General features: G+C 42.8%; 1 long non-coding RNA gene across 1 annotated transcript in view; it reads right to left on the reverse strand.

Moving 5' to 3' along the window:
- Positions 1–20357, reverse strand: part of LOC309353431 — a 31019-nt gene that overhangs the window by 504 nt on the left and 10158 nt on the right. Inside the window, exon 2 of the long non-coding RNA XR_014161844.1 lies at positions 13856–13977. This is a non-coding gene — a long non-coding RNA (uncharacterized lncRNA). The remainder of the gene's footprint in view (positions 1–13855; positions 13978–20357) is intronic.

Genomic DNA, 20357 nt, shown 5'->3' on the forward strand with positions numbered 1-20357 from the left:
GCCTTTCTATGGACTGTGGGAGGGTTAAGGGCATTTTATAAAGGTGTTCAGCATTAAGTTGCAAAGAACTAGAACAGAGAATGGAAGCTATTATAAGAAATGCAGACAGTGCCTCCCCTTCCTGGTGAGTTAAATGTAGTGATCATCTCTGAAAAGTCCATTATATTATCAGTGGAATTAATCAAGTGTTGCATTGTTACTTGCTATTTTGAAATGGAAAGAAGAGATGAATTTGCACTTTCTCTCTCATCTGTTCATCTATTCCTGTGTATTAAAGGAAAGAAACCCCTTGCAGATGTATTCTGTAGAAGATCAGGTTTGGTTCATCTGCATCCTTATCCATAACACTTGCTGATTTCAGAGTATCAGCTCCCTAAACAGCAGCTGCTTTACACAAAATTCAATCTTGATTTCTTCCCAGGCACCAGAGATCAATAAAGACTAATTTGCATTAAGATGTATAAAGCATTCAGGGGAACACATCCAAATGATGGTGTGGGAAAGGAGCAGATAGTATCTAATTCTAATTAATATTAAAAAGGAAATGGCCCCAGCTTCCAGCCTAAAATTTTTCATATAACATTTTCCATAGCTAAAATTGTCATTGGCAATTCGAGACAACAAAGAAAGCTGAGGTAGAGCTCCAGCAACAGACTAATTGCTTTATTCGGAAACATATTTTTCATAAGCTGCTTTAGATGATGCATGGAATGGGCATGAGTGTTCTCAATTAGCGCTCTGCACCGCGACGCCCACAATGAAGAGACGAGACAACAGTTGGGGATTTAAGCTGAGCAAGAAATTTGATTAAATACAAAACAAAGGATATGCAATAGGTAATGAGAGCTAACTACTAACTCCCCCCTCTCCTGTGCAAGTCCCAATTAATCTGAAGCTTTGGACCACTTCCCTTTTAGCTCAAATTCCCCCCACCCCACCCCAGCCCTTGACTGAGGGTTTTGAAATACCGTATTTTTCACCCTATAGGACGCACTTTTCCCCCTCCAAAAATGAAGGGGAAATCTGGGTGCGTCCTATGGGGCGAATGCAGGCTTTCGCTGAAGCTTGGAGAGCAAGAGGGGTCGGTGCGCACCGACCCCGCTCGCTCTTCAGGCTTCAGGAACACATCCGCAGCCTAGGCAGCCCTGCGGGAGGTCCGGCAGGGATGTCTAGACTGCGGATAGCAGCCTGCTTCCCGGAGCGTCGGGCGCCCTGAAAGCAGAGCGCCCGGCGCTTCGGGAACACACCTGCAGCCTAGGCAGCCCTGCGGGAGGTCCCCGCAGGGCTCCCCACGCTGCGGATAGCAGCCTGCCGCCCGGCGTGCAGGGCACCCTGAAGCAGAGCGCCCCGCGTGCCGGACAGACATCCGCAGCGTGGGGAGCCCTGCAGGAGTTCCCCACAGGGCTCCCCATGCTGCGGATAGCAGCTTGCCGCCCGGCGCGCAGGGCACCCTGAAGCAGAGCGCCCCGCGCGCCGGGCAGACATCGGGCAGCCCCACAAGCTCGGGGGACAGCAGGGAGGTGCAGCGCCGCCATCCCGCTGTTCCTCTACCTGGTTCGGTTTCCCTGACCTGCTTTTGGGGGGGAAATAAAGGGGGGGGGATTTTCCTTTATTTCCCTCCCAAAAAACTAGGTGTGTCCTATGGGACGGAGCGTCCTATGAGACGAAAAATACGGTAGTTGCCTCCTTACTTAGAGTATGTTCACACTTACATTCAATGTGTTTCTAGTGTTGCATTTTAAAGCCATGTTCACACAGTGTTATTAGTAATGTCTGTGCACATCCTGTTTCTGCCCCCCCCTTTCAAACCAACTTTACAGCAATTGGAAACCACAAGCCCATGCAATTTAGGGTTGCCATGTGTCCTTTTTTCCCCTCAACAAGTTCTCTTTTTCATGGGTAGAGTCATCAGAGAGATCCATAGTTAAAAGTAGAAGTTGGCAAATGTGTCCTTTTTTTGCTCTTCAAAATATGGCAACCCTACACCTTTAAGTATACCAGAAGGAGCGTCTCCCCTGCCCCCGTTGTTCAACCCAGACATGGAGGTCCAGCGCAGAGGGCCTTCTGGTGGTTCCCTCACTGCGAGAAGCGAAGTTACAAGGAACCAGGCAGAGGGCCTTCTCAGTAGTGGCGCCCACCCTGTGAAACACCCTCCCATCAGATGTCAAGGAAATAAACAACTATCTGACATTTAGAAGACATCCGAAGGCAACCCTGTTTAGGAAAGTTTTTTATGACTGATGTTTTAATGAAGCGCCAGATTTATGTATAAGCTAAACAAGCTATAGCTTAGTGCCCCACTCTCTTGGGCCCCCCCCAAAAAAATTTAAAGGAAAAAAACCCTGGATGTACATTTCCAAAATATAAGATAAAAAAATAAAAATACAGTAACAGTGTTGTGTGTTGTGTAGGCTCCTATTTGTTATGTGCAAATGGCTTTAGATATCTATTAGGTCCATAAATTACCATATAGCATATATTCAACACACAAAACAGCGGCAATTTGTTGTTGCCAAAGGACAGCTGGACATATAAAGGGCCCCATTACCTTCAGTAGCTTGTGGCCTCATCAAACCTAAATCCGGCCCTGTTTTAATGTATTTCTAATCTTTTGTTGGAAGCTGCCCAGAGTGTCTGGGAAAACCCTGCCAGATGGGCAGGGCAAAAATAAATTATTATTATTATTATTATTATTATTATTATTATTATTATTATTATGCCTTGTGAGCCCCTTTACCAAAGCCACCTCTTCTGCTGTGGAGGGTCCTACAGTGATGATGTCATTGTGGGAGTGAAAGGACCAAATTCAAAAAGCCTCTCCAGAGCACAGGCACGAGAAGGGCAGTCAGATTGCACATGCTCAGATATGTACCTGATGCCCACTAGTATTTCCCTGCAATGTCATATCCAGGTAACCACTGTTACTGTTGAACGATTCACAGGTGAGTTCAATGGTACAAGCGCACATCAGCTACGGATGAGTTAAAAACAGCACCACTCTGTTATCCTCAGATGAAAGGCAGTATAAATAAATAAATAAATGCCCCCTGCATTGGGGAACCTGTGGTGATTTGGGGGGAGGAGGAGGGAATATTTTTCAGCACAATGGGAAAATCAGACTTATTGCTTTCTAAGGTGAAAATGTGAACATTCCCTTGGAGGTGTATGGGCTAGCCTTCTCTGTTTTCCCCCTTTTTCCCCTTCCCTTCATTACCTACTTTGCCCAAGGCAAAATCTCAGCATTTTCCTCAAAATGTTGCATTAGGCATACTGTAATTAGATGATAGCTCTAAAGATTTTTTTTTTTTTAAAAAAAGCCTAGCAGGGGACCCAACAAGTCATATGCTTTATATGCAGTATGGAAACTGCATCTTTCCTTTTCTCTAACCCAGTGACAGAAGGATGGGATCCTGAGTCTCACTGTGAAGGCAACATGTAGGAATGGAGGACCATCCTCTTCATTAATGGTAATGATAATGGTTGCTAATCTTGAATGGCTACATGCAATATGAAACTAGGATACAATTCGCGGGGAGATAACAGTGGGGAAACTCCTAGAAAGACCTTTGGCCTCATCCAACAGAGTCCTTTCTGTGTTCTCATGTAATTTGCTGAAATGTTACATTTCTTAGCCAACAAACGTGGCCTTCACTCAGTGCAGGCTATGGGATTTTCTCCATGGGATGTATCAATGGCAACCGACTTGGATCACTTTAAAAGGATATTTGACAGGTTAATGGAGAATAAGGCTTTCAGTAGCTACTAGCTACGAGACCTGTGGTCTCCTTCTGAAGGCCAGTTTCCGGGTATAACAAACAGTGAGAATGTTGCTGTTCTCAGTTCCTTCTTGCAGGCTCCCAATGTGAGAACAGGTTAATGGACCAGGTAAGCATTTGGCCTGTTCCACCAGGACTCTCCTTGTTTCTTAGTTTTGTCCTACATGGATCTTTGCCCTCTATCTCTGTATTTTGAAAAGTGACATCAGAATTCCAGCCTGTGTGGGGAGTGGAATGTAGTCACATACGGCTAAAAAGGTGGTTCACTTATTTTATTTTATTATTTTAAAAAAGATTGATGACACTGTAATTGCAATTCTGTGTAAGAGTTCAATGCACTAAAAATTGTCACTGTAACCATTACAATTGCAATAGTAGTTTTGAATTGTTTATGCCTCCAATTCCTGTAGTCCCACTGCTTAATTAATTAAATTTATTCCTACTCTGCCTATTCTTTTCTGCATGGAGTCCTTGAGGGGTTTAGACAAATTAATAACACTTTCCGTATTTATGAATATCATATTGCTGAACTTTCAAAAACCGTGCCTCTGTAATTCATTAGTCCTTCAGCGACTGGGCCCTATCCTGCAAAGGCTGAAACCTACAGTATCTTGATTTTAGGTGCTGCGTGATATAGACAGCTGCCCTTTTGATTTGCAGCTTCATTTGCAAATGCTTTGTAGAATAACTGGGGGCAAAAATACTTGACATCTATAAAATATGTTCAGAGCATTTACAGCACTTCACACAGGTCAATCCCATTTATGTGGAGATGCCCTTGTGCCTGGTCTGGAAACTCCAGCTGGTGCAGAATTCAGTGGCTAGACCAGAGCTTTCCAAACTGTGTGTCGCAACACGTTAGTGTGTTGGCTGCAAATGCTCCCGGCGCTCCTCCTGCGGCTGAAAGGGGTCAGTTTAACCTCCAGTTTGCTAGCAAAACTGAATTGCTGTGTTGTGAAATGATGCATGTCTAAAAAAGTGTGCTGGTCCAGGGGGGAGGTTACTGTGGGGCGAGGTCCAGGACCTGAGTTGAGGGTCGGCAGACAGTCCTCCTTGGGTGAAGCGGGGTCCACAGCGGGAAGCCGGGCAAGGACAGGAACTCTGGGGGAAACAGGACTGGATGCTGGCCGAAACAGCTCATCAGCGACGTTGCTCCCGCAACCTGGAACCGGGCTGACTGGCCTTTATCTTCTCTGAGGCCAAGGGCAGTCCCAGCCCCCAGGAGACCCGAGTGGATTCACCTGGTGCCTGCTCCTGAGGATCTGGCACAGGTGCAGGCGCTTCAGAATCAAGGCCCTGCCCCAGTTCAGCCAGCCCTGGAGGCGGGGACTCCTGTGCAGGCTGGGATTCCTCCGATTCAGCCTCTGAATCGGATTCCCAGGCCATCACAAAAAGTGTGTTACTAACGTGAAAAGTTTGGAAAGCTCTGGGCTTGACTGCTGTCGGAAGCAAACAGCCGGCAGCATGGGACACCTCTGCTAAAACATCTGCATATGCTACCGGGCCAAGTTCAATGTCTTTGTGTTGATATACAAAACCTTGAACAACTTAGTCCTAGCATATCTTAAGGACCACCTGAACCCGTATAATCACTGAGATCATCCAGAGGAGTGCTGTCAGTTGTTCCCCACATTGCAGGGCCTCAGTTAGAAGTTGGGCATTTAGTGTCGCTGGTCCCTTCTGGTTAAGAGTGGTAGACTCGTAATCTGGTGAATCGGGTTTGCATCTCCGCTGCTCCACATGCAGCTGCTGGGTGACCTTGGGCCAGTCACACTTCTTTGAAGTCTCTCAGCTCCACTCACCTCACAGAGTGTTTGTTGTGGGGGAGGAAGGGAAAGGAGAATGTTAGCCGCTTTGAGACTCCTTCAGGTAGTGATAAAGTGGGATATCAAATCCAAAACTCTTCTTCTTCTTCTCTTCTGTGGGACGCACTCTTCCAGCAGAGATTTGGCAGGCATCCTTGCTGTGGACTTTCAGGCATCTCTTAAATACCTTTTTACCCCAATAGGCATTTTTAGCTGTTAATTTTCAATTTGATTAGCCAGTCACCTTAAACATTTTATGTACAGTGGTACCTCGGGTTACAGATGCTTCAGGTTACAGACTCTGCTAACCCAGAAATAGTACCTCGCGTTAAGAACTTTACCTCAGGATGAGAACAGAAATCACGTGGCGGTGGCAGCAGGAACCCCCATTAGCTAGAGTGGTGTCTCAGGTTAAGAACGGACCTCCGGAACAAATTAAGTTCATAACCCAAGGTACCACTGTATTTTTATTTTATAATTTTTTATTTTATAATGTTTTTATTGTGTTCTGTTTTTTACACTATACACTGTCCTGATATTTTATGATATGGCAGCGTAGCAAAAATTAATGATGATGCAGATGCAAGGGGGTTTCAGACGGTATATAAATTGAAATAATAATACTTTGAGTTAGTCTTTGCCATTATGCTACTAAAACTAAACCTTGTTGTGTTTTAAGCTTTATAATGCTATCTTAAAAATTCTATCTTAAATAGGCAAGGAGTTGTTAATTTTTAAAATGCTCCAGAGACTTAATAATACCCCTTTACAGCAGCCACATGCAGAGTTGGTCTTGCAGGACTATGTGAAGTTGCTAGTTAGTTGAAAGCTTGATGCTACGCACATTTATTTGGAAGTAATAGCCGCAATATTCCTTGGTAACAAAGCAACCAATCACCCAACTGATACTTAAAAATTAATACGTAATATGTGTATGGTTTCATTAGTGGCAATGGAAACTGTTGCCTGCTAAAATAGTTATCTGCCATATACCTGCCACAAGCAAATGATATTACCTGCTCTGCCAGTTCAGCAGTCAGATGTGGAAGTTATCCGGGGTGGGGGGGGGGTTCGTGTCAGAGGGAGCAGCTCCCAGGATTCTTACAGATCCTGAAAGCTTCTAGTGGGATAATTTCATAGATCTCCCACAGCCATGTTTTCTGCCTTGGTTGGCACAAACCAGCAGGGCTTGGGGTATGTCAGAAGATCTGCCTTCCCCCACCTCCCATTGTCCCTCCTTGACCCCCTTGGTGTTAGTAACGTTGAGCAAAATTGCACAGTCTCCTTGGGTAACAAAAAAGGAAAACAGACAGAATAAATCGAGCCGAATGGGACTGGAATGCCTTTAAGTGTTTTTTGGAATGCTAAGAAAACTGTAGGAAGTGGCAATCCATTCCCTTTATTATAATGTGAAATGTAGTCTTTAAATTAAAGAAATACAAAATATATGTTTGGGCGTCGCATTTGTAGTTGGTTTTACAAGCGTTCACAGATGGAATTAGAATTAAGTTGCTGGTGTCCTTAGTATGATATGCAAACGACAGCATTTTACATTTAGTGTATTATAGGTAATGCTGTCTAAAAAGCATCTGCGTTTTTAATGGTACCACGTTTTAATATTTAAGAGAAGTCTTAACATTTTATGCCCTGGAAATTGTTCCTTACCTCAGATTTATATTTCTAATAAGTGTAAGTTTTCTAACACATAGTGGTAGGAATTAATGTGTTGTAGTTACGATTTACTAACTTATAATTATGTACAATAATCCTGATTAATTATGTATGATTATGTATAATAATTTTGATTAAATCAACATTTTAGCAAACATAGCACATATGTGTGGGAAAAGGATGGAGGAAGTTAATGTAATCCTCTCCCAGAGGTGCTAGGGGTTTGTTTGTTTTTTACACAGAGGGAGCTTTTTATGTGAGGGAACATGAAAAACCTCACCACACACACACAGAACCATAGGCCTCATCTGCACTATACCTTAAAAGCAGTATCATCCCAAAGAATTATGGGAACTTTCATTTGTCCAGAAAGATAATGGCTGTTAATCCTTGCCAGTCTCCATCCAGCTGAGGTGTATCAACTCCTGACAACTTCAAACCTGAAAATATTCTACAGCCTTGTACATTTATGTAATTAATTTAAAGAGGCCAGGTTATTTCCCTAGAGATGGAGATGTTTGTGTGTGCATGGACGCATTAGTGTTATAGTTCACTGGCCACAGTGCCCAGAATCAAAAGGTTAATTATTACCAGTGCATGGTCCAAGATCTTCCTAAGGCCTACCCAGGCCTCCTTCAAGCCCTCCTGGAAAGAATAGGACATAATCCTTTCTGGAAAGGGACCCATAGTGAGAGGAACAGTAAGTAAAACCAGGACCATCAGGCTGTCTCACCTGCCATCAAGCCATGAGAGACTAAAAGATTTGCAAATTTGCACTCCCTAGATGGAGAAATCAGGGCTTCCTGGCCCTTCCTGTCCAAACCCTCATGACATATAAAGAGTCCCTATTTTCCAGGGATGTCCCTGATTTAAAGAAGCTGTCCCAGTTTCTGATTCAGTTCTGGAATGTCCCACTTTTCCTTAGGATGTCCCTATTTTCATTGGAGAAATGTTGGAAGGTATGTAGTTATCCAACCCCCAAGCCATTTGAAGGCAGTCCTGTACAGTGGTACCTCAGGTTACAGATGCTTCAGGTTACAGACACTTCAGGTTACAGACTCCACTAACCCAGAAATAGTACCTCGGGTTAAGAACTTTGCTTCAGGATGAGAACAGAAATTGTGCTCCGGTGGCACGGCGGCAGCAGGAGGCCCCATTAGCTAAAGTGGTGCTTCAGGTTAGAACAGTTTCAGGTTAAGAACAGACCGCCAGAACGAATTAAGTTCTTAACCTGAGGTACCACTGTATAAGGAAGTTTTTTAAGTGTTTAATGTTTTATTATGTTTTTGTATATGTTGGAATTTGCCCAGAGTGGCTGGGGTAACATTGTAAGGTGTTGGGGGTAGAAATAGTAAAATTATCATTATGGAATGGGATGTCCCTATTTTCATCGTAGAAATGTTGGAAGGTATGATGAAGATCACCACCAATCAAGACCACACCCTACTTAAATTTATCCAAAAGGGAAAGAGTAGAAACTTCTACTGAACACTTCTACTGCCTTGAGCTCATTGGTGGAAAGGCAAGACGAGAAATTCTCCTGCTGTGGAGGATATGAGATATCTAAACTCTTTCTTACCTTTCCCTAATCAGTCACAATGTGTAATAATTGACTGAAGATCATCCTTGAGAGACTCTCTTGCGCATCCACAGGGCCTTGATAAAGCCATAAGTGTTCAAGAAGCAGCTACAGAGACAACGAACAACCAAGAGAGATTGGAGCAGGGAAACAGAGAGGAGATTAACCCCTTTTAAAATAAGGACCAGGGGAGAAACTGTTGGCATCCATCTGCATTAGCAGCACCTAAGTGACATTCCTGGGGCACAAGCTTGGGCAGGGTGCATGGAGGTCATGGGCTGTGATCCTCCAGCCATGAAATGTCTGTCCCCAGTTCAGTAAGTGTCATTGAAAGCCCAGGCTGGTCTGCTGGGGATGCCAGTACCCTCCCATGAAACAGGCCACCAGCATAAGCAAGTGGTGGATTTACAGCAGCTGTGTCTGGAGAATTGCTCCGTTTTATTAACATACTCTTCATACCACAAAGGAAAAGCAGTGACAGGTTATATTCCACATTCTGGCAAAAGATGCTCCGTATGAATAGAAGCAGGAGGGAGGCCCTGTGCAAAAGATGTTTCTTCCCAGGTAATGACAAATAACTTATTTATCCTGGTATTGTGAAAGGGGAGGGGGGAATTTTCTGACTGAGCAAGTCACAGCACTGTTTACCTTCTCTCCCTCCCTCTCTCTAGCACATCCACCCCCCTTATCTGCATAAAGAGAGAGAGACAGAGAGAGGCTACAATTGTGCTTTCAAACTTTTCAGAGAATGCAGAGGCTGGTGGGAGGTGAAATGAAAAGCCAGAGAGCAAGAGAGGCAAGCAAAATGTTTTCACCCAAGTGATGCGCAGGTACCCACAAAGCAGCATTGCAATGTTGTTTGCATGAATGTGCGGGGGGGGGGGTTAATTGATCGCTTGCGTGCGCGCGCGCACACACACACACACACCCTGCTCCGAGAAACACACTTGACAATTTGTTTCTGATTACTGTTGATGCCTAATCACTTATTCACCTCCGCCATCAAAAGAAGACACAAGCAAAAAGAGCAGATATTTAAGCAGAAAAACGATAAGCCAGAGACAGCTTGTTGCATATTCATTCCTTTGAAATAAGCAGGACTTAAGAGAGCACATGTCTAGGAAGACGTTCAGTGGCCCAGTTTGCAATGATTCCTGCTGAATTTTGCCAGACCAAATAAACAAGTGTTTGGGTTACATTTGTTCTTAAATTTGATTTAGATTTTTCTGCTGTGTTTTATTGTTTTAAAGATGTTTTGAACAGTTTTAGAAATGCTATAATTGTTTTTACTGTATTTTAGTTTTAACTGTATTTTTTAAAAAATTATCATTATGTCTGCTGTCCTAGAGACTTTTGTGAAGAAGGGTGGGCTACAAATTTAATGAAACAAATATAATAAAGTTCAGCAATGCTAGGGCCTGCTAACTAAGATCCAGAGCAAATTTGCCTCTTTTAATTATTTTAAAACATTTTTCTTGTTGCAGATGTGCATGGTCTGCCCTAAAGGTCCTTCACCACCCCATGTATTCCCCCAGATTTCTGCAAAGTCCACCTTAGGTAACTTATTCCACATTCCACTCTGTTTTTTGTTTTTTTAAAAAAATAATATTTATTGAAGTTTTAAGGTTACAAAAAGAAAATAGAAGAAACACCAAATTAAACAAAAGCAAAACAACACATCACAATAAAAAAACAGAAAAATCGAAACAATTAAAAAAAATCGAACCTTTCCATAACTTGTCTTTCATTTGCTTGTTTCCCTGACCTCCTCACACCTCCCTTTTTTGTATTCCAAGTCAATTATCCATTTCAGCAAATCCTTTCCCTCTCTTCAAATTTTTATCCTGAAAATTTATCTTAATATTAATATAAGTTTACTTTCCCTCCTTTCACCAATCTATTTTTCTTAAATCTTTGTTACATTTTTGCTAGAATCACATAAATTCATTCCAACATCATTCTAACATTCACCACTCTCTTGCTTATATGGGAGAGTCTGGTCCTCCCCTTTTCCACATCATCCTTTCTAGCATGCTTCTTCCATGGCTTGTGGGGAATTTATGGTGTATTTCTTTTCTTTTAGAGAGAGAAGCATCAGATGCTGAATGGAAGAAAGCTGGTCTAGGAAGTAAAAGAAAAGCAGGGTGATGCACGGGTCATGTTGCCAAAATAGATAGATAGCAGATGGAGGCAGATAATCTTGGATCTGATACAGAGCAAAAAAAAACAACAACAAACCCCAAACAAACATGCAGTGGAGCAGCTGAAGTGTCAATATATGCCATGGAACAGCATCCTGTTCCTGCCTTAAAAGAGAACAATTCTAGGGAAAAAATGCAGGGGAACGAAATCATTAATGCTGGAGCCTTCCTGTATAGTCAAAGAGATATGCAGAACTTCCTGAAAATTTCCATTAATTTTAGTGGAATGCCCCAAACCCTGCAAATCCTGGGGTATTTTTCCTTAAGCAGGTGCATCTAAATTTGCTTCCAATTTCCCCTTTAGGTGCATCTCTAGTTCCAGAAGGGTACGCCAGCTGTTCACACGATGTGGATAATTTCTTCACCAGCAGCAGACTCTCAAATATAAACCCAGTGGTGGTAGGAAGGAGGAAGGGGATGCTAAGAGCCTAGCCGTTACTATGGAAAAAACCTCCATGTTTTCAGTGGGTCCCAGATTGTGATATGTGAACAACTCCCCCTTCCCTGCTGAGATATTTTGCTAGCCTTACTTGGGAAAATTTAGATCAGTTTGCAGTTTTCTCTCTTTCAATTTAAGCTTTTGAGCCTCTTCACAGACTATTTAATGCCTGTTTCAGATTATTTATGTCCTCCCCTCCCACGGCATGCACAGTGCTCAGGGCAGCTTACAGCAATATTTTAAGGTGCAATATAAAATAATGAAAAATGTGGCATGTAATGCCCATCTTAAAAGGCAAAAATTGAAATTTATTTATATGTTTATAAAACTAGTTAGTTGCTTGTTACACAAATGACTTGCAGCATATTTCAAAAGAACAAGAATAAGTAAATATTAGATTATAACATGGACACTTTCACATAAACATATATGGAATTTAGAAAAAATGCACAAAAGTCTCCACTCCACTCCAAGAACAGCAGAAGGAAGCTTTTGTAGAACACAGACAGCAAAACAACATTATCATAGTTTTTCAAAAGTCCTGGAAAAGTGCCATCCGACTGTCAATATTTTGCAGAAGGGATCCGAGCACACGTAGAGTGTAATTATTTAACTGACACTGAAAATACCCTTGAAACTAAAGAAAATCAAGAAGTGGTCTCTGAGTTCCTTAATGGGTTGATAACTAACTGTTGTTGTTCTCTGGTAGATAACATGTGAGTGTTTAACCTTAGATCAGGGAACAAGGGTATTTGGTTGCAAATCTCTAGTTGCCTTTAGTCTTTATTCTCAGCCTCTGTGAGAGTAAGATGTGATAACTGAACTCACTCCAAGAGCATGCAACTTCAGGCAAAATGGAGGCTGTAAGGAGAGACACCTTTGTTTATAGGTCAATTTGGAATTTTATTTTATTTTTAAAATGCTGAGCCTTTGCTGGACAGTACAAGAAATTGTATGGGATTATTTGGATGCATCTGTGATGTTTGTGTTCTATTTTTGAAGAAAGTAAAGTTTTGAATAATATCTAATGGGTCAAAAAGCGGTCAAAAAGCGGTCAGTTTTTATGCATCCAGTTGCTTCAAGATGTGCAATATTAATATTTGCAATAGTGCACACCAGAGCTTTCAGTCTGTGCGTTTGAAGTGGATTAAGGTGCTCTGTTGTCCTAGCACAACAAATCTACATTTTAAAAAGCTGGACTTTTTGCAGTTTGGAAAGTGATGGGGAAAAGTTACAGGGTGAGCAAATGACTAACAGGAAGATGTGTGAACACTCTCCACAGGCAAATCGGGATAAATGCAGCCTCATAGTCAAATAAACACCATGCAAACAAATCAGAATGAATGATCAAGAAGAAGAAAATATCAGACATAATCTTACCTCTCCATAAGCTTTTGTAAGCAAATCAGAATGAATGCTTAATAGACAATCTGCAAGGGTCTATAGACAAACATAGACTGTGTACAGACTATACAGCACATTCAAAGCACATAACCATGCAAATGATCCTGGGAACTGTAGTTTAACTCCCACAGAGTACAATTACAAACTGCAGTTTCCAGGATAGGGGTGGTGGTTTGTGCTTTAAATATGCATTAAATGTATGATGTGTATGCAGCCACATATATAAACACAGTTGTTATGAAACTAGGATTGGCTGACTGTGGCAGACCAGGGTTTGCCCTGTGCAAAGTGCGAAATGGCCCTGTGAGAGTCAGATCAGAAAAGAGGGAGGGGGAGAAGCCAACATTCCCTTCTATTTCAATCACGGCAGTTTGCAGAAACATTGCAGGAAAAGTGAATTATTGCCGCTGCTTTTCTCCTTCATTTGATTAAATATGTTCCACAAGAGATGTAGGATTTGCTCTGCAAGTCCTCTGCCTCTGCGATCTCCCTACTTATCCAGAGCGTTGCGTCATATCAATGCAACCCAACCTTCCTGTTTAGGGATTAGAGTACATTAGGGACTCGGATGAGGCTGCTAAGACTCTATTCCCTTTGGACATCTCACGGATAGTCGGTAATGATTTTCACTCGCTTGGTTTAGAAGGGGATATGAAGCAGGGTCACCATCTAATCCTGCAAATCAGTGGATCCCATTTGTAGGGGGATATATTGTAAATACAGCACATGTGGGCTATTATAATAACAAAGTAGTTCCTGGCATCTGCATCTAGAAAAGAATAAGACAGACATGCGAGGAAAAGAAACTCTCAGGAGTGAAATATCTCAGGAGGAATTATCTCCAGGGGGGTTGCCCTGGTGCAGCAAATCTGGCAAGAGTCTTGTACATCTTATGACTAACAAATATATCAAGGAGGGGGGAATCTTTCTCAGCTCAAGGGCCACATTCCAACATAGGCAAGCTTCCAGGGGTCACATACCTGTAGTTGGTATGGCTAGTGGCAAGAAGTGGCTGGAGCAACAGGTGCAATTCTTCCCTTTGTACGTAAACTACATTCGATCCATGTTTAATCCAGAGGTTTCTGTACACACTTTTCTCCATCTGGCAAGTAGAAGAGGAGGAGTTTGGATTTGATATCCCACTGTATCACTACCCTAAGGAGTCTCAAAGCGGCTAACATTCTCCTTTCCCTTCCTTCCCCCCAACAAATACTCTGTGAGGTGACTGAGGCTGAGAGACTTCAGAGAAGTGTGACTGGCCCAAGGTCACCCAGCAGCTGCATGTGGAGGAGTGGGGAATTGAACCCGGTTCCCCAGATTACAAGACTACCGCTCTTAACCACTACACCACCTCAAGTAAGAGGCATGATCACATTTCAAGGACAAGCAGGTGGAGCCAGGCCCATGAGGGGTGTGGCATGGTCTGGGGAGAGTCCCAAGGTGCAGGCAGAAAAGCCTGGACGGCAACATTTGGCTTCAGAGCCTGAAATCCCCCAGCCCTGAAATATATCAGAGCATAAGGTTTTGTGCACCTTGTGTCCATAAACCACTGAATTGTGATTCATCAAGTGGTTCAGTGTTCGCACTTGTAGCTGCTGCAGGAGAGGGACTGTGAGCAACATCTTAAGAGGGTTGTTTCTTGGACTAAGGTGCAACTGCGAAGCTCCCTTGTTATTTTAGCAATTGAATGTAGCTTGTTATTTATATCAATAGTATTCCAATGTGGGGTGGGGTTTTTTTGCACATTATTATATTTGCTATTGTTTTGCTATGTTATTATGAAGCTGGTTTTGCAATGTTTGTTTGAAATGCTTTCCTGTTTCCTCTGAGCGTGGTTTTGTGGGAAAGCGGCATGCAAATATTATGAAGGGATAATATGAATGAGGTTTGAATTGGGATAAAGCATTGTGTGCCGGAGTGTCACTTGGCTGACAGTAAGAATTCCATCAGGAGAGTAGAGAGGGAAGCGGTTTTCAGTGATTCCTCCCTGCTGGAGCCCCTCTCCCCTAAAACTGCTCCAGAGGGAGAACCAAGGATACTACTTCATGCATCTGATAATACTTCGTGCATCTGATGAAATGGACTTTAGTCCATAAAAGCTTGGGCCATAATAAATGTGTTCTTGCTTCTGCTGCAACAGACGTAACACAGCTCCCTTTCTGGAAGGGGTGCAATAAGTCTTTTTCCTGAAATCTCTTGCCACCCACACAGAGTCAGGGGCTCCTCTTTTCCAGAACATTACCTTCTGTTAGCGGTTACATGCTGTAAATTTGCCTGTGTTGTGTTTTTGTCTTTATATTTTGGTAATGATAAATAAAACAAGAAGGCTCTTGTTTATATCTGTTGAAATACATTTCTTAGTCACCTTGTGCGAGAGGCAGGGAAGGGAGGAACTCCCAGGGCATTCAGAAATGCATTCTGTAGTCAACACAGGACATGTCAGGTGAAACTGGCTCTGGGGACTTTCGTTCACTTGATACAAAGAGGATTCCCAGCAAAGAGGAAAGGGTTCTGCATTGCTTCAGAGGTTGATCATGGATCAAAGAGGTACCAACAATTTAGTCTGCATTTTATATAAGGGAAGGAATGGGGCACTCATTAATTTTTTTATGGTGGACAGGATCAGATCAATCGGGGCTGAGATGTCCACACTTGCTCAGCATAAACGATCAGCATTGGGACTGGCTTGAGCTAGAAGAGCTTGGGAGATCAGAAGTATGAGGAAAATACAAAATCCAATAACAAATTATTATTAGAAGTGGGAGCCAATGGCAGCCTTGGAGATGATGAAGCAATAGATGATGCCTTTGCTTTTGGGAATGACCAAAGGCTCAGCTTCTGCTACTGGGCTTAAATGACTCAAGGATCATGTTTCCAGTGAGGATGCAGCAGTTGGATCCCAGCAACCAAGATCATTTTTCAGTACCTCTGGTACTTATGGCTACAAAAAGGGCCTTTTAGTTATGTGTTTTTCTGAAATGTCCACCATGTTCCAGTTCCTTTCCATGGGGGGGGGGCATCCCCCACCATCAGGGCTACATTCCATTAGTCTTGCCTACAGAATACTGAAATGGACAATACACATCTCAAGAAACAGCATTATCTGAAAATGATGCAACAAACCCAGGCACGGGCCTGCATTAAACAGACATGTTCTTAGAAGACTGTTGTGCACACATACCTATGGGACAAGCTCTTAGGAGTTCACCAAAGCACATAGCAATTCAAAGCTATCAGGCTGTCCACTTCAGTACTGAGTGCTTGAATAGACCCTGTAGAAAGTCAAGGCTAATGCATAATTGAAACAGCACAACGATGCTTTGATGCTCTAAATATGTCTAAATCTGCCTTTTCACTAGCTACGGAAGGTCATATTCTGGCAGAGCCAGTATTCATCATTAGCAGGAATTGTGGCTATTCTCTACTTTTTTTTGAACCTTCGGCACTGCTTCAATCACTTTGCCCTCACTTACACCTGCTTTCAGTTGCCATCACTTGCTCTCAGTGACACCTTGAGTGGTGCAAGTGAACTCTCCATAGCATTGCAATTAATACAGTACCCCATTCACTATGTGAGTCCTGTTTGGGTGGGAACACTCATTTGAAAAAGTGTCAACAATGCAGCAGCTAGGAAAAGCAATTGTGCTCAAAGCAATTTACCTTTTGAAAGGTAAATATTTGTACAGAGTTGTCTTTGAGGAGGCGGGAATATTTGACCAGCTCAAATGGCTAATATCTGCTCTGAAGTGGAGTCTATTCACTACAGCTCAAATATTACATCCGAAAGAGCATGATCAGAATCTTCTGCAAATCACATGGAACATAAAGGTAAGGTGGCTCATTTTGTATTGCCTCCAAAAAATAATTAAAAAAAGGATTATTACCACCAAAAGAAAAGCAGACAAAAGATGTCACCAATTTGCAAGAAATTTGCACATGGTACTTTAGAAATAACCAGTGCTTTTGGGGCAAATTTAGAAATAACCAGGGCTTTTTGTCAGCTGGGAGTCACCAGCTGTTCTGGAACCTCCCAGGTGGCTGCCATTATAAAAGAACAAGGGAGGTGTTCATAGTGAGTTCCAGCATCCTCTTTCCTAGAAAAATAGCACTGACAGCTATTGTCATCTCTCTCTCACTATACTGATAGCCAATTGCCAGGCTCCTGCTCATGAGAGGAGAGCTTCCAACAGAGGGCTGTCCTCTGCAAAGTAGGACACATGGCCACCCTACTACTCAGAAGTAAATCCCATTTGTTCAACTAGGGGCATGCTACTCACTATGGATGTGAGAAGTCCTGGGTTCAATTTCCAGACAAACCCAGGCACTAGGGAAAAAGAAGGACCCCACGTTAGAGGAAGCAGCCAACACTCAGTAGTAGAGCAGATCCTTTGCCTGCAGAAATTTAAGCACTGGCATCTCTAGTTAAAAGAGGCAGGGAGCAGGTGCTGGGAAAGACTTTTGTCTAATGTAGCCTCTGGGTAGCTGCTGACCCAAGCCAAGATAGACAATAGTGGGCAAAAGGACCAAGAGTCTGAGCTGGTATAAGGGATGCAAATGGGTCTGACTTTCCCATCAGTGTGTTTAGGATTGCAGCCTTAGGCTCTAATCCATGCTCAGCAATTAAACTTTGTGGGTGGCCTTGTGACTGTCATTCCTGCTTAAATGCACCACACAGAGATCGTTATGGAGCTGCAGCGGAATTGCACTGTACCAGTGCTATAGAAATGAGGAATTGGTTGTAACCCAGAGCACAGTTTGACTGCTTAAATCTCAGAGACTTTGCTGAGATTTAGGAAGCCTTAATGTAGGCAAGATTGCAGCCAGAAACGTTAACGTGAAAATATGCAAATCTCATTCACATCTTCAGCACTGCTTAGTTCTTTCAGAAAATCAAGTTAAGAGGCCTATTTTGTTGCATTGGGATAGAGTACTCTAAGTGTAAGTATAAAGACGATTAAATTGGAGTGTGTGTACACACACACACACACACACACACACACACACAAACCATAGCTGTCAAGCGTCCCTTATTTGGCGGGACAGTCCCTTATCCCAGCGCCATGTCCCGCTGCTGTCCCTTATTGATGATGTCCCTTAAATAAGCTACTGAAGGTAATGGGGCCCTTTCTATGTCCAGCTGTCCTTTGTCAACAACAAATTGTTGCTGGTTTTTTTGTTGTTGAATATATGCTATATGGTAATTTATGGACCTAATAGGTATCTAGCCATTTGCATGCAACAAAATATGTATTTTATCAAAGTAATTGTTGATCCCTTATTGTGGCTGCTGATCCCTTATTTTCGAGGCTGCTGGTCCCTTATTTTCAAATCTGTAAGTTGACAGCTATGACACACACAGGCAAACCTGCATGCCCCCATGATTGAGGGGGCTTGCGCCATGTGACTTGCTCACATCATGTGCACACGCCACAAGGCGTGCTTGCGTGTTGTGTGCACACTGTGGCTTGTGCAGCATGTGTGAGCGAAGTGAGCATGCTGGGTGGTGTGAATGCACAGCGTGTACACGTTGCTATGGGGCCCCTCCTTGAAAATTTTGAGGGGGCCCAAGGCATCTCTAGGTAAGGCTGGGAAAGATCCCTCCCTGAACGTTCCGAAGAGCCTCTGCCGGTCCGTGTAGACAATACTAAGGTAGATGGACCAGATCTGGCTCAGTCTAAGGCAGCTTCCTAGGCTCCTAGGCTTTTTCATTCCAGGAATACTGTTTTTATCCGTATGCAAATGGATGGGAACGGTGTGCTAGATTCACCAGCTAAAACTCACATGAATATTCAGTTAATCGAGTTGCAGCCCTATAAATTATGCAAATCAATATATGCATCCTTTACATACTGTCAGTTTACCTGCTTCCTTCTGTTTCAGACATAACGTCTGAGCTCTGGACCTATACAGTGGCACCTCGGGTTTACTTACACTTCAGGTTACATATGCTTCAGGTTACAGACGCCGCTAACCCAGAAATAGTGCTTCAGGTTAAGAACTTTGCTTCAGGATGAGAACAGAAATCTTGCTTCGGCGGCGCGGTGGCAGCAGGAGGCCACATTAGCTAAAGTGGTGCTTCAGGTTAAGGACAGTTTCAGGTTAAGAACAGACCTCCGGAATGAATTAAGTACTTAACCCGAGGTACCACTGTACTTTCTACCCCATCCTCCCCTTGTCCGCCAGCTTTGGCACTCCTGTCCTGGACTTTTAAAGCCATGTTTCCACCTTATACCTGAAATGGGGAGCTGTGGCTTAATGTCACTTTGCTAACCAAGATCTGAAACCACATTTGAACAGCAGTCTGGTTTAGAAAAGGCGGGGGGGGGAGCAGCCTGGGATTACTAATTTACCTTCAGATTTTCTATAGGCATCTGGTTGGCCACTGTGAGAACAGGTCTAGAGGGGCCATAGGACTGATCTAGTAGACTCTTATGCTTCCATCTCTCTCTCTCTCTCTCTCTCTCTCTCTCTCTCTCTCTCTCTCTCTCTCTCTCTCTCCTTTCAGGATTTATATCCTGACCCTTCAGCCAAAAAGGCTTTCAATGAAGGCTCCAAAAATGGGTAGTAAGTACTTAAAATATTGAGACAAGAAAGCCTTGCTAATCTGCTCCAAATAACTCAGGAGATCAAGGTAGACATTTTGCATTGGTATACCCAGGAACCAGTTTAATCCTATAAATGAATAACCTGCAATGTTATGCAAGAACACTGCAAAAAAAAAAAAAACACTACAAAATAATTCAGTTTTTAAAAAAATAAAATAACAGAAAATAGAATGCAGAGTAATTAGAGCAAAGAATAAAGTGGGAGATAAAAAAGACTGAATGCCGCCAGAAGACTCAAATATAAGTCTTAGCAGTTAGGAATGGACAAATGTGCCAGTCGTGTTTGTTATGTACTGAAGTTCTCACCCTGGGCCAGCAGGGGGATACTGTAGATAGTTATGCAAATGAAGGATCGAAAGTGACGTTCAGTGATTGGATAGTTTTAGAAAGTTGCTACAGTAACGTTGTACTGGAGCTCTATATAAGCAGGCTGGCTGAGCTCTTCAGTTCAGTTCTGTTCTGGCCTCTGAATAAACAAGAGCTGTTTGAAGAATCGCTGTGTCGTCTGATATGTTCACCCACAACTTAACAGTGTTTGTCTCAGTTTCTCATTTCTCCAGTCTTAATTCCATCGCCCACATTTCCTCACTAGTTTGTGATTTTGTTTTATTTTTTAAAAGTCCTCACAAATTTTCATCAGGATTTTAGGGGTCATATCTCCTAGCATAGAGATTTTGGCAAGCAATGTTGGGCTACGATACATCTAAGATCTTCCAGGCATATCCGGAATTTGTTTCTGGATTTTCACTTTTTGAAATACGGCAATCGTACCCTAATGCAATGCTTTTTTCTGTGCCCTCCACTGCACAAATATAATCTTTTAAAATGCTCCCTTTCCCCTTATGTACATATTTGCACTCACATATTTTTTTGGCCA

Source organism: Podarcis melisellensis (assembly GCF_964234715.1).
Source record: "Podarcis melisellensis genome assembly, chromosome: 12".
NCBI lineage: Eukaryota > Metazoa > Chordata > Lepidosauria > Squamata > Lacertidae > Podarcis > Podarcis melisellensis.